Below are 13295 nucleotides of genomic sequence, written 5' to 3'. Positions count from 1 at the left end.
ACACTTAAAAAATAAAAGTAAAAATTTTGACACAAATGAAAAACCGCGAATCTGTGAAACAGAATAAATGCTTAGAATAGCCGTAAAAAAAATCAATAGCAAGTAATTTATAAACTATGTAGGCCACTCGATAATTAGTGAAAGATATTAGCGACTGGAATGAGTTTCCATTAGTGCAAACAATTTCGAACTCGTGCGAATCTTTTGCAACAATAATACATACGACTTTGGTGTCACAACTCGACCGTCGAATCAGTCACTGGTTTAATCGCGACCTTGGTTATACAAACGGGCGTGGATTTTATTCCCCGAGGCTGTTGTCGTGAACTTTTTCATCTCACAATTAACCAAATAAAATTGATACGTAGTCAGCAGGCTAGATCGACGAGTTTTCTCGTTCATGTGTCCCTGATACTTATATTTTTTTACATTCATCCACTTGTTTACTTTTTATATTTTGTTTTCATTTAATTCACATATTTTTCGTCATAGTTTTTTGCTCCGGGCTCTACTCTCTGATGAAAAAAAAAATAAAAAAAACTAAAGTTAGGCCAATAAAATATCAATTAGACAATTCGCTTCTTTAGTAATCTCTTGTAAAAAGTTTCTAAATAAAATACTGCGACGAGTGTCTTTAATTCGATTCTCCTTGTATACTCAACTGTTTAATGTTAATATAATTTACTATCGAACCGCGAGTAAATGCAATTAACGGCGAATGATATTATGGATGTCGATATCGATGTCCAATTTAATGTTATGTCGTTTTGAGCCAATAAAATAGGACTTTCGAGGCTCGAGGAATTGAATCGTCGAATATAATAACTAAACCGATTCTTGGATTTTGTAATCGTTATTTGTACTCTCGATTCACAAGTAATGTAAAGTGAGACGGTACAGATAGCAATGTTGATTTTAGCTTCACTAATTTGAAATTACTACATACATACTTTATTTTAATTATTTATATATTTATGTTTTTATTATTATGGGCATTAGTGATATTGCGATAGATTTACATATGAAGGAAATAATTTTTTTTTTTCGTTTAATTGGGAAGTTGTTTAATAAATGGCAATGACGCCGGCGAGTTAGATTTATAAAATCGATTGACTTTTATGCAACTACAGAGTACGTTGATCAACACGCTGATCGGTATCAATGTTACGGTGATTAGTATTAATGAGTAATACCAATACTAATACCAATCATTTATTTAAAAGTTTTAACTTTTTGCTCAACATTATTTGGTGGAGCTCTTAGGGATCGAAACTTGTATCTCAGGAAATTAACATGCTGTAATTGATATTTCGTCAATTTGTATCAACTATCTCGATCGTTAGATAGTTATCTTATTTTAATTAATTTGCTTTATATTTATTATGTTGAAATATGAAGAGTACATAACAGTTATGTTATGTATTTAATTAACTTATTAAATTTAAGTATTCGATGATTAATAGTTGTCTACAAATTTTATTTAATTAATTCAAATTTACGGTAGTTAAAAAAAATACTGATTTTAATTGCAAATTGATCAGGAGTATGGCAATAAAAAAATTAAGTTGGCTTAAAGGAAAAAAAAATGAACCGCACAAAATTATAAGATTAATTATGTGTAGAAAATTTTTTAAAAGACCTGAAAAAATTTTTAACTGTTAAAAAATATCATTTTCTCTCTAAAAAATATCTAATTTATAAATTGTGAGTATTGTTTAAGAATTAAGTAATAATGATTATTTTAATTTACAATATATAGAAGTACATAAAAATTTATATAGACACAGAAAAATTTATTTTTAAACTGAAGTTTGCGGAAGCTTCTTTATTCATGAATAAGAAAAAAAAAGATTATAACGAGAGATTTCTCTTGGTAATTTTTAAAATCAAACATAACATGTTCTGTAATAAATAACGCCGTGATTTTTAATTTGGTTATGCGTAAATTTCTAATTGCCGAAGAATAGAAACTATTTGTATTGGGTAAGTAATTTATAGAATTGTCAGCAGCTGATTTCTCGCCAGCAATACAGTTATATCGTCATCTTTTCATAACAATCGTCATCAGTAACACGGTGTCATTACATCGGAAATCCTACTAAGAAATTAGTAGAAGTGAGATGATGCGGCAGTGCAGCCAGATCGTAGGTGAAAACTTCCCCTTCCCTTGGCGAAATGTACGGTGCGTAATGCTGGGTGGGGGTACTTTTTACCCAGATCTAGCCGCACTGGATGATGGTTAATGTTAAAAAATTTTTACAAGCTGGTTAAAAAATAAAAACAAAGTAATATTATAAAAAATTTTTATTGAGAACTATGCTCGATCATGAAATAGTAAAAAAAATTTGTATATACACAGAAAAAAAGTGATTTCAAACTTGGGCCTAATGGATTAAATCCTGCACACACATTGTATTAAGGCACTTATTATATTATTGAGCCGAAACGTGCATCACCGTTAAAAAAAATCATAATCATTTTTTTTCTGTGCATGACTCTGAAGTTACACTACTCTTGAGATTAGATTCTAGAGTTAATACACTGTAAAAAATTTGCGGAGTGAACGCGGAGTAAACGCGGAGTGAATGATTTTTAATTGATTCACTCCCAGCGGGAGTGATCTTTACTCCGAGAAGGAGTTAATTTTTATTAATAATAAAATTCACTCCGCATTCACTCCCAAAATAAATGAATTTAGAAATAAATAAATTTTTGTAAAGAAAATATTTTTATAAACCCTTTTTATATTTAATTATTAAAAATTTAATTTATTATTTTTAATAATATTTAATTTTAATTATTATTATAATGTTTTTATATTTTTTTCATAAATTAATTATAATTAGATAAAATTTTGCTTTATTAAATAATAATTTTTGTTAGAATTGCACTGTACTTTTTTAACTATTGACGTTGTTAAAGATATACGCTCATCCCGCTGTTACACTCATTAAGAGCTTTCATTTCAGTACCCACATGCATTTTGATATATTTTTCATATATACATATATATGATATATATAAATATATTAAAAATTGATGTGGGTACTCAAATGAAAGGTCTTGGTGAGTGTAACATCGGGATGAGCTTATATCTTTAAAAATGTTAATAGCTCACGAGATGCAAGGTCATTTCTTAATTATGTATCGAGAGATAGAGTATTTTCGACTGCAGTCTAAATAGTAAATACTTATCATAATAAATTGGCTATTGGTGAGAATAATATGAAACCATGAAAAGGCACAACTCCAAGTCAAGACTTTTCCAACGATACCAAATTTAACTATAAAAACCCATTTCATCATATAAATACACTGGCCACAAAATTTTACTTATTCTTTTAATAATATAGATTATTATTATTATTATTATTATTATTATTATCATCTAAATTAATATTATTTTTTAATCTAAAAAATTGTATGAAAAATAGCAAGCTGCTAAATAAACAATTATTATTATTTTTATTTGTTGATTTATAATAAATCATTTATAGTAAATTAATTTTGAGATTTTTTTGTAGAATGAAAATTCATCCTTATTTTATTTTTTTTTTAAATTCCGATCGCGGATGTTTTTCGAAGTGAAATCCGGAGTCACTCCGCAAACAAAAACTCCGGATTCACTACCTACGCTAAGTGATTAATTACTTCACTCCGGATTTTTTACAGTGTACTGGTGTAACTATAACTTTAGAATCAAGTTCTTTTTTTAAGTCATAAACATGATCCAATAACATATAAGTCGTTTTTACAACAAGCGTTATGCAATAGATCATTGATATGATGGCCATCACTATCAATATGGGCCATACAATAAAGATCTTTACTAGTACGTATTCTCCAGATAATAGCAAGTATACCATCAATTTGTTCCCAAAATCATTGTCAAATATAGAATATGATGAATTCCAATACCTTATAATCAAAATATGCTGTTCTTCCTGTTGGATATCTTGGAAAATTTTATCTGTTTGAGTCTGTAAAAGGATTTAAAATTATTAGATGTTTTAAGTCATTTTTTTTCTAAAGATAGTAATTTTAAAAAATTTACGAAGTTTGCAGCGTTATTTATTTTCTGTTCAGATAAAATTGTCGCCAATATTATTTTCATTATCATCCATAATTCTTAATTATAATATGTATATCAGGAATGTGGACTAATAGGACGCAATAACAATTTTATAAGTGTCGTGTGTACTTTATTTCTGAGTTAATAGTAAGAATAATTAATAAATCTATCAATTTTGTTAATTTTGTGATGATTTATATGACTAAGGCAACTGTGCAATGTAAGATAGTGATTGTTAGAATTCGTATTATGATGCCTGATGAAGGTCTAATAAATGACCGAAACGTCGCAGGAATAATAATGTAATTTGTTATTATGATTCTATCTAGTCCACATTCCTGATATACATATTATAATTGTTGCCAATTTTTCCGCGAATTGTTGTGGTGTTCAGCATAATTTTGATTCTTCATCAAGATCAAAGCGAACTTTTTGTTCGTAGTAGAAATCGAATTTCTCAAAAGAAAAACAGCACATTGTATATATAAAAAATGATAACTGTAATTGAACAGAATTATATTTTAGAATCAAAAAATTTTTAAATGTCCTTTGAGTATATTTTTCGACTTACCAAAATGGAAATAGCAGTAACGAGTAGCCAACGTAGAATTAATTTTCTCTTTTCTTTGTGACTTTCCTTAAGATTTTGGGAGTTCTTATTTATGGACTTCCATGTATATAATAAATACAAATTGATCAAACAGTAAAAAATAAAAAAATCCACCATCATTATTGTGCTCAAAAATAGAAACCCATAAGATATGCAAAAGTTGAAGACTAATTTCATCAGTCTCAATACTTCACGGGCAAACTCTGAATGCGATGGCTCTACTACGAAAAGAAACGATTCTTTCTGAGCCAAAATTTCAGAAGATGTTTCTGTTTGATTCGGTGTAAAGCTTTCAATTCTTAATTCCACTGAAGACATAGAAGAATTATCCGCCATTCTTGATGGTTTAAAATAAAATTTTGATTCATCATGATTCTCAGACCAAACAGTATATTTTATATCCTGAGTTTCATTTTTTACATCGAAACTAGTTGATACAATTGCAGGATGCGAATCAACTATTTGCTGTAATTAATATAAATAGAATTGATGAAAAGATTTTAAAAAATCACACTGTGATGCTTAACCATTAGTTATTGAGGAGCTTTAATCACAGCTGATATCAAATAGTAAAGATTGAATAATAACAAAAATTAAATTTTCTGGTTGTTTAAATAGTAATTTATATTAGCTGGGTGCACGAAAATTCTAGTCATAATTACATATAATTTTTTTGTACGTGTGTATGTGACTGTAGTTAATTTTGGAATGTTTGACATTGTATCCGGCATACAGAGCTGCGATCGCAGTGTCGATTATTCAAAAATATTTCAATTTAATTCTAGTGTATCCCGATAGTAGACGCTGCGATTACATTCAGAAAAATTTTGTGCTATGGTATGAAAATAACTCACGGGCTAATTGAAATATTATATTTTAAAAATATTTGAATGAAAATTTTCATCAAAACGGTCCAAACTGTTACTTACAGCTTATTCAAGAAAGTTTAAAATTTTTGAATTCAAGGCATGTGTACAGGATGGCGTCTATCGGTCCGCTAGTACTATATAATTTTCGGTGAGCTACGTGTACAAGAATACTGTCGGCGTCCCCTAAAATTGGAAATAGCATTTTTATTTATCCCTCACCTATACAGTGTATAGTATACACAATACATACTTACTTGTTAACAAATATATATGCACGTACCCAGCCAATTGATAAATATCGTTAAATTTTTAATTACTAAAGAGTACGTTAAATACTATGACCATAAAATTAATTATTTTAATATTCATAAATTTTTTTTTTCTTGGGTAAACAATTTTTTTTTCAGTAGCATTTTTTTTTTAACTTGTTTAAGTTAGCTTGGATTCATTAAATAATTTTTTTTTTGTTGATTATTACACTTTACATGACATACAGCTGTCATTAAATCTCCTCAAAAAAATTTAATTATTTATTAAATATAATTTTTTTGACTTACCAAAAAACAAAAAGTACCGACTATACAAATTATTGCTTCTTTCCACATTTTTTATCACTTTTTTTATAACTTTTATAACTCCAACAGCCACAAAAATGGCTGTTTTGATGAGCAACGTACAGTTGAGTCTAACAAACTGGCGTAGTATAATTTAGAAAATACCAAATGTCGTTTATTTTAAGAAGAGCGTTTTCTATAATGTACAAAATAGTACAAGATGTGTTTACCGTACAATATTCGGTGTTTGGTTATTGATATTTGGTAAATGTAAACATGTTGTTCCATACCAACTTAGCAAATGTAAAAAAAATTTTTTAATTTAGCTGAATTTTTAAGATTTATTCACATCTTAAAAACTTCTTGAGATTAAGCGCTAAAAATTTACAGACAAGCAGCTTTTGATGTACAAAAAAAATACGATTTCTAAAATTTGGTCATTTGGTATAGAACGATTCAAATATCAATCTACTGTACCGATAAATCTTTTAAAACGAGGAATCTTTAGATCAAAACTCGAGTAACGTCAAAATGATTCACCAGAAATGATTGCCAACTCGAGTAATTTTTTTGCTGTGCAATTAATAACACATTAAAAAAATACAACTATTACGGAACGTTAGTTGTAAAGGAAGATATATATAATGTAAGGTAAATATAGGAAGTAGAGAGTTAAAGGCGGAAGGAAACTCGTCAGGCCGTCAGTGAATCTAAATAATAATTAACAGCAAGAATTGTGCTACGCGTGAAAGCGCTGCAAGATTAGATCGTTGAGTCGTTACCACTAAATAATTAAATATTTTATTCACTAATATTCTTTTTCATCATCCATTTATTTATTTAGGCGTCTCTTAATGCGAGAATCCTTCTGTTTCCATCCTAACAATGAAATTAAAAATTTTAACAATAGATTTTACGACTCCAACGTTGAATTATTTTATTTCATTGATTAGACGAATGCTCATTATTATTATTGTTATAATTTTTTTTTAATAACACGGGACTTATACGCTGTTTCATAATTGTCTTAATCATTGAATTCTTAATATATAGAAAATTCTAAAGCAAAAAAAAAATTTCAAAATTTTCTAAAAACATTCAATGTTCAAAAACAAAAGCTCTCTATATCAAGTTAATGATAGTAATAACACCAACAATAATAATGTTAATCAATTTGTAGAATAAATTGGATGAAAATTGTCAATTTTATAACGCGGAAGCACAAAGTATGTAACCGAGGCTTGTAAACGTCAATAAACATAAAAATGATAAATAAAAAAATGAATAATGTCATGGATCTAAAAATCGTTACGGTCAGTTAAAGTTACGCGAACCGTAGCTCTTGTCTTTATTATAATACCAAGAAAATAAAATAATATCGGAAATTAAAATAAACCAAGAAGCAAGAATCCTTATATTGTATTATATTAACTTGTGTAGGTATTGAAAATGAGAGTACTCAAGCTGCCCGACGTCTTGTTATATTATCATTATATTTCATTGCATTACATTACATATATGCTATTTTAGGAGAGCCACGGCTTGTCGTCAGTTTATCGAGGAAAGTGTAACAGTATCATGCCACTGTGTACACCATCCATAATCCAGTAATATAACTGCTGAATAAGAACCAAACTCTCTTTACCACACTTGTATTGCATTACTCTTTAATCTTCAGTACTTGCTATTCATAACAAATCTTTAATTACTAATCTGTCGAATTTGAAAAATCAGCTGCTGACAATTTTTATATTTTTTCCAATCATAAAAAAATTCATATAAAAATATCTACTCAGAGCAAATAGAAATTTTTATAGACAGTGAATTTGAATTTTAATTCTTTCAAATGTTTTTCTTATTCTGACTAGGACTTTTTTTTATTTCGTTCAACAGTATAGCAACAATAAGTAACTTTACCGGTGCAGAATCGGGGCATAGTTGAATTACTCCAGCATATGCTTATATTACCACGGACAGGATTGTGTCAGAGAACAGTAAGAGAGAAATGAAAGTGCTCCGGAATTGATCGTTGCTCACGATATCCGCGTGCAAGCGTGGAGATATTCATTGGACGCCGCCAACGCCACTATTACCCAGACTTTATCTTATTTTATAAATATTTATATATAATACTTAATGCATGCTTTATCCCTAAAAGCATATACATATATGTTATGTATTATTGTTAATTTTAAATTAAATAAACCTACAAACAGCCAGGTGATTATGCATCGGGTCGGCAAACACACACTCAGATGCGAATTCTCGTCTAATTTTTACGGATTTGTATTTAAAATTTTAATCGTTCCAAAACCCATCGTGAGAAATAGATCAGCCGAGAGTAGAAATATATACATATATATACATTTATTTATATGTATGTATGTATTTTATGGGCTTTCACTTTGGCTGATTGCCATTTTAAATCTCTTGTATTTATTTAGGTAATATAATTATTTTTATCATGTAAGATTTTATTAGTAGCAGCTTTTTATTTTTTATGTAATTATTTTTTTTATGATATCAATTGCGTGTAGTGTTGGAGTTTCAGTTAGAAATTGCTTTTTTTTGTCATAATTTAATGCTAGTTTATTAAAGTTTTTTCAGTTGTTTGTAAATAGTAGTTATTAGTCAGAACTATAAATATTTATTCAAGTATTTACGAGCGATTATTAGTTTTAACAGTGATAGGTAACTTAATATTGTAGAAAAAAAACTGTAAATTATCGCGGAGTTGGTCTCACGCTTTTCGGATATGTTAAGTAATTTTGTAATTGAGCTGTCAGGTGCTTTTTAATGTTTTAATTTGCACGTTGGTGAGAAATAGATATTTTACTCGGTTATTAGTTTGTGGGATGGCTAATTTTTTTAGGAATTTTTTTCGTTTTTTATTACTGATAATTTGCAGAATAAAAGTATAGAATTAGATACATTACTAATTTTTTCGTTTTTTAAAACAGTTAAATTTTTTTTTTTTTTTTTTTAATAAATTTAAAAATTATTCTCTTGGTTCAAATTTTTTTCTGTTCAACCAAATTAATTATTCTATCAGTGTCCTGACAAGATTAATTTTTTTTTTAATTAAATTGCTTTGTATTTTATTGTGACTAATCTAGTGACATAGTTTACGAATAAGTCAATAAAAAGTCCCGAGAAACAATTGTTTTTTAAACCATTCGCCTATCAGCCCACATTAGATAGATCTCTTTCTTTACGCCGTTTCATTTCTATTGCACAAAAAATATGTGTGTCAATTTACAGGTATTCACATTGTAGTGTAACATTTTCCCTAAAATTTAATAATTTCACTTTTCTCTTCAACGAAAAAAAAAGTCTAATATATACATACTCCACATCACAAAATTCAAATCGAAAAAAATTTCCAAGTCTGAGAGAAATGAAATAAAATAAAATAAAGAGTCACGATTTCATCTAATATAAAAAAATTTTCTCCTATATTAATATTTTCGGCGTACTTGCAACTCGGGACTCCTCACAGCTAAAACTTCTTATTCTTATCCGTTTCTCCCGAGTACGTGCTCAGTTTACAAAGAGTGTCTTTGTTTCTTGACAAAGCGAATAAATAACGACAGCATTTACCTTGTCAATTAAACTTCAAAGTTCTCCAAAAATCAAAAATTAAATAAAAATAAATAAATAATAATAAAAATTATTTCCATATTAAATTAATAATTAATTCAAAAACATATCGATTAACGAACCGCTAATTGTTAATTATTACACTCATATATATTTAAAAATTTTCAATAAACATATTACACATAAAACATATTTATATACTTTTGAACAGTTACTGCTGTTAAGTAACTTACGATCCGATTACGGGGATCCTAATTGACGATCATTATTACGTCAGCTCATTCATGATTATACCAACCTTACACATTATCATTATTATTACTCTTAATATATATATTTACATGTATTATGTATACGTATATGAAATATTTATGTAAATTTTGTCAAAAGGGACTTACGTCATTTATAGATGGTTAATGTACAATATTGCTGATCAGATGAACGATCCTGTTTGGTCTTCATGTTTCCATCGTAACTGTGGCCAAATAACTCGGCATCCTTCAATTATATTTGCTTAATATTATTATTATTTTTCTTTATTATTGTCACACACGTTTATATTCGCTAATCTGGCAGTAATTGTATTAAAAAAAAAAAAAAAAAAACAGCAACAATTATTTTATTCAAAGTCCGGAAAATAAACAAATGATGAAATCGTTTACTTCAATTTTGTTTTAAGAAATACGATTTAAACAATAAAATTTTATTTCACGGGTGACAATTTTATTTGTGCAATAACTTTTGGAGCGTCACTTGAACCCGTGCGTCATATGATATTTAAGTATCAATAATAAAATAAAATGTGAGATAAATCACCGCATAGAATAGATAATGATAACAATGAATAAATGATAATTAATTAAAAATTCTTTGGCAAGACAAAAATAGCAATTGAATAGAGTGAGAATTGATTATAATGACGTTGTATTGATTGTAAATAGCAATTACGAGAAAATGTTGAAAGGAAAATCGATAAGTAAGTTAAATAAATCGAGTAGTGCTAAATAGAAACAGAGATAGAGATAGAGAGCAAAGGATAAAATAATACAACGCGGTGTATAATTATCACGGTACTCGGTACTTTTGGACAGGAGAACTATAGTGAACTGAGAACAGAGCGGAAATGACCAAGTTTCTCCGTCAATGATTTGTTGAAAGAAATCTCAGACGTTTCGAAACGATATCACGGTTATTTAAATGCTAATGAAACATTCAGATAATCATTTTTAAATATTTTTTTTCTCGAGACGTCTTTACTCGACTGAATCACTAAACTTTGAGTATAATCTTCAGTGCGATGCGTTTTATCATTTAATTAGTGGTCAGAAGGATTTCTGGCGCAAAATCTCATTAGTTTTTTTCCGAATTGTAAACAAATTGTAGTGTTTACTTGATAGTTAATTTGTCTAATGATCATTTAACACTTTGGAATTTATTTTGGAATTTATTATAATTATTGGCTGATCAAGTTTGATAGAATTTTAAATGATTATAAACTGTTGAGAAATTTTTTTTATTTGTATCTGTAAACGTTTTTTTTTTTTTTAATTTTTTTTTTATGAATAAAATGGAAAATTTAATTAACAAGTTTTCATATTAATCATTATTCAAGTAAATTTTTTTAAAAATTACTAAAATTTTAAATTAAAAAGCTAATCTCAAATTAAATAAAAAAAAAAAAATTTTAAAGACAAAAAATTTCTAAAATCCAAAATATTAAGAGAAAAAAATTTCACAACAAACCAGTTAAAAAAAATCTTATGAAACAATTTTTAATTACCGAAACAAAATTTCTTCTCAGTCACAACCGAATCCCAAATACTTCTTCGAGCGTATAAGTCCATCAAAATTAATTTATAGCTTATAAATCTACGCCTATTATGATATTATCCAATTACTCGACATAAAAACTTTCAAAAATATAATACAGAATAATGTATAAAATTTAATGAAACAATCGCGGAAAAATGACAAAGCCGAATCAAATTTTAAAGTACTTGTACTAAATTAAGTGGAGCACGAAATTATTTAAATGTCAGTTAGCACAGTACATTGTAACAGCCGAGTTAAGTTAAGTGAAATCTATCGAATAGAAGTTAACCGAATGGGTACATAATATAAAACCTAGCTGGCATAATCTAACTCACCTTACCCGTAGTAAGAAAAATACAATCCGGAGAAATTTTATTTCAGCGATTAATATAATATAATGCATGAATCCGGAAGTCGCACATTTGATCTTAGCTCCTAAATAAAACTTTTAGTTATTTTTTCATTTAATCCTTTTACTTTAATTCACAAGCAAGCATAGATAAGAAAACAAGCACGTTATAAATTTAATAAAGTGTAGCACAATCGGGTTATATCTCCCATAAAATCGTAACATAAAATCTAACCGATCCGAGATCCGATCTGACGTAGACACTTCTACGATATGAGAAATATCGGCAGTATATTTATAAATAATTTAATATAAAAACAGAAAGTCCGCAAATTCCTTCAGCTGTCGGGTAAAAATCCTCACACGTATCCTAGTGAAATTTAACCTCCTCTTTAACTACAAGTTTTCTTCTTCACGCGACTATGTTTATGCATTTAGATTTTTATTTATATTCATATAAATTTACCATCAAGTTCCGGCGGTATCATTAAGAAAAATAAAATATAAACAATAAAAATATATGCATGCGTGCGATTAATCAAAAGTGAGATTTGCCTGAGGATCTCGTCCGATTTAAAGAAATGAAACTGAAACTCATGACCTAGAGTGGAGATAAAAAAAACTTCAGTCTGGTGTAGAATGTAGTGTGTCTCATGTATATCATTATCATTATTATGGTTATTATTATCGAGTGTATGACTTCCATAGTGAGTGTACTCTTGTTGTCGGCCTAGAAACTCGAATGATTTCTCTATCGTCGCTCCTATCCTCAAGAATTGCATTAAACTCAGTCCCATTGCGGGCTTAAATAAATTAATATAAACTAAACTCAACTTAAGTGAACTCGAGTTGTTTGTTGTATCACTCCGGCAAGTACATATGTTTGCTGACATGATGCCTAGTGAGATTGTAGAATAAACCAATACCGACTAAACGTTGAAGACACGAGATACTCGACTGGATTTCCATGGAAACTTGCGACTCGCGAATTCATTCGATCGAATGTCATGGACTTTTTTTCTTAATATTTATTGCAACCTGATTTGTTATGTAATTTGTAATGGAGATTGTTTTCTTAGGATACGTTGATGGTTGGAATTTTTAAAAATTGATAAATCTTTGGTTGAATTTTTAATTTGATTCTTGGCAAAAAAAAAAAAATTAAATATTAAAGAGAAAAAAAAATCTTTTTTGAAAGTAGAAATTAAAATAATTCTTACAAGTTTAAAAAAAAATTGATTATATCTCATTACTGGCGTGTTAATTTAAAACCCATCAAATATCGGTAATTAAATAATTAGTTTGCTTAAAAAATATTAATCGATTTCTACATCATCAAGAATCAACTTGTTGAGAAATTAAGTAATTATTTTTATTTAAACATTTAAAATATCATTTTATTGCCGCATTAACATGCAATTTTTTTTTA

At 28.1% G+C, this 13295-nt stretch overlaps 1 protein-coding gene across 3 annotated transcripts in view; it reads right to left on the bottom strand.

The window, feature by feature from the left end:
- The window catches only part of Sona (sol narae metalloprotease), a 53700-nt gene that overhangs the window by 37992 nt on the left and 2413 nt on the right, over window positions 1–13295 (bottom strand). For 2 of the 3 annotated variants that reach the window (XM_074253735.1, XM_074253720.1), the window contains exon 2: window positions 10104–10203. The gene's annotated coding sequence lies outside the window, so the exon portion shown is untranslated. Of the gene's footprint in view, window positions 1–4643; window positions 5148–6108; window positions 6725–10103; window positions 10204–13295 lie in introns of those variants that run through there. The other variant, XM_074253729.1, reaches the window with a different exon arrangement.

The sequence above is a fragment of the Cotesia typhae genome, unplaced genomic scaffold (assembly GCF_013202065.1).
Source record: "Cotesia typhae breed Kobodo isofemale line unplaced genomic scaffold, CoteBio_Ctyphae contig_123, whole genome shotgun sequence".
NCBI classification, from domain to species: domain Eukaryota; kingdom Metazoa; phylum Arthropoda; class Insecta; order Hymenoptera; family Braconidae; genus Cotesia; species Cotesia typhae.
This window is presented reverse-complemented; position numbering and strand designations above follow the sequence as displayed.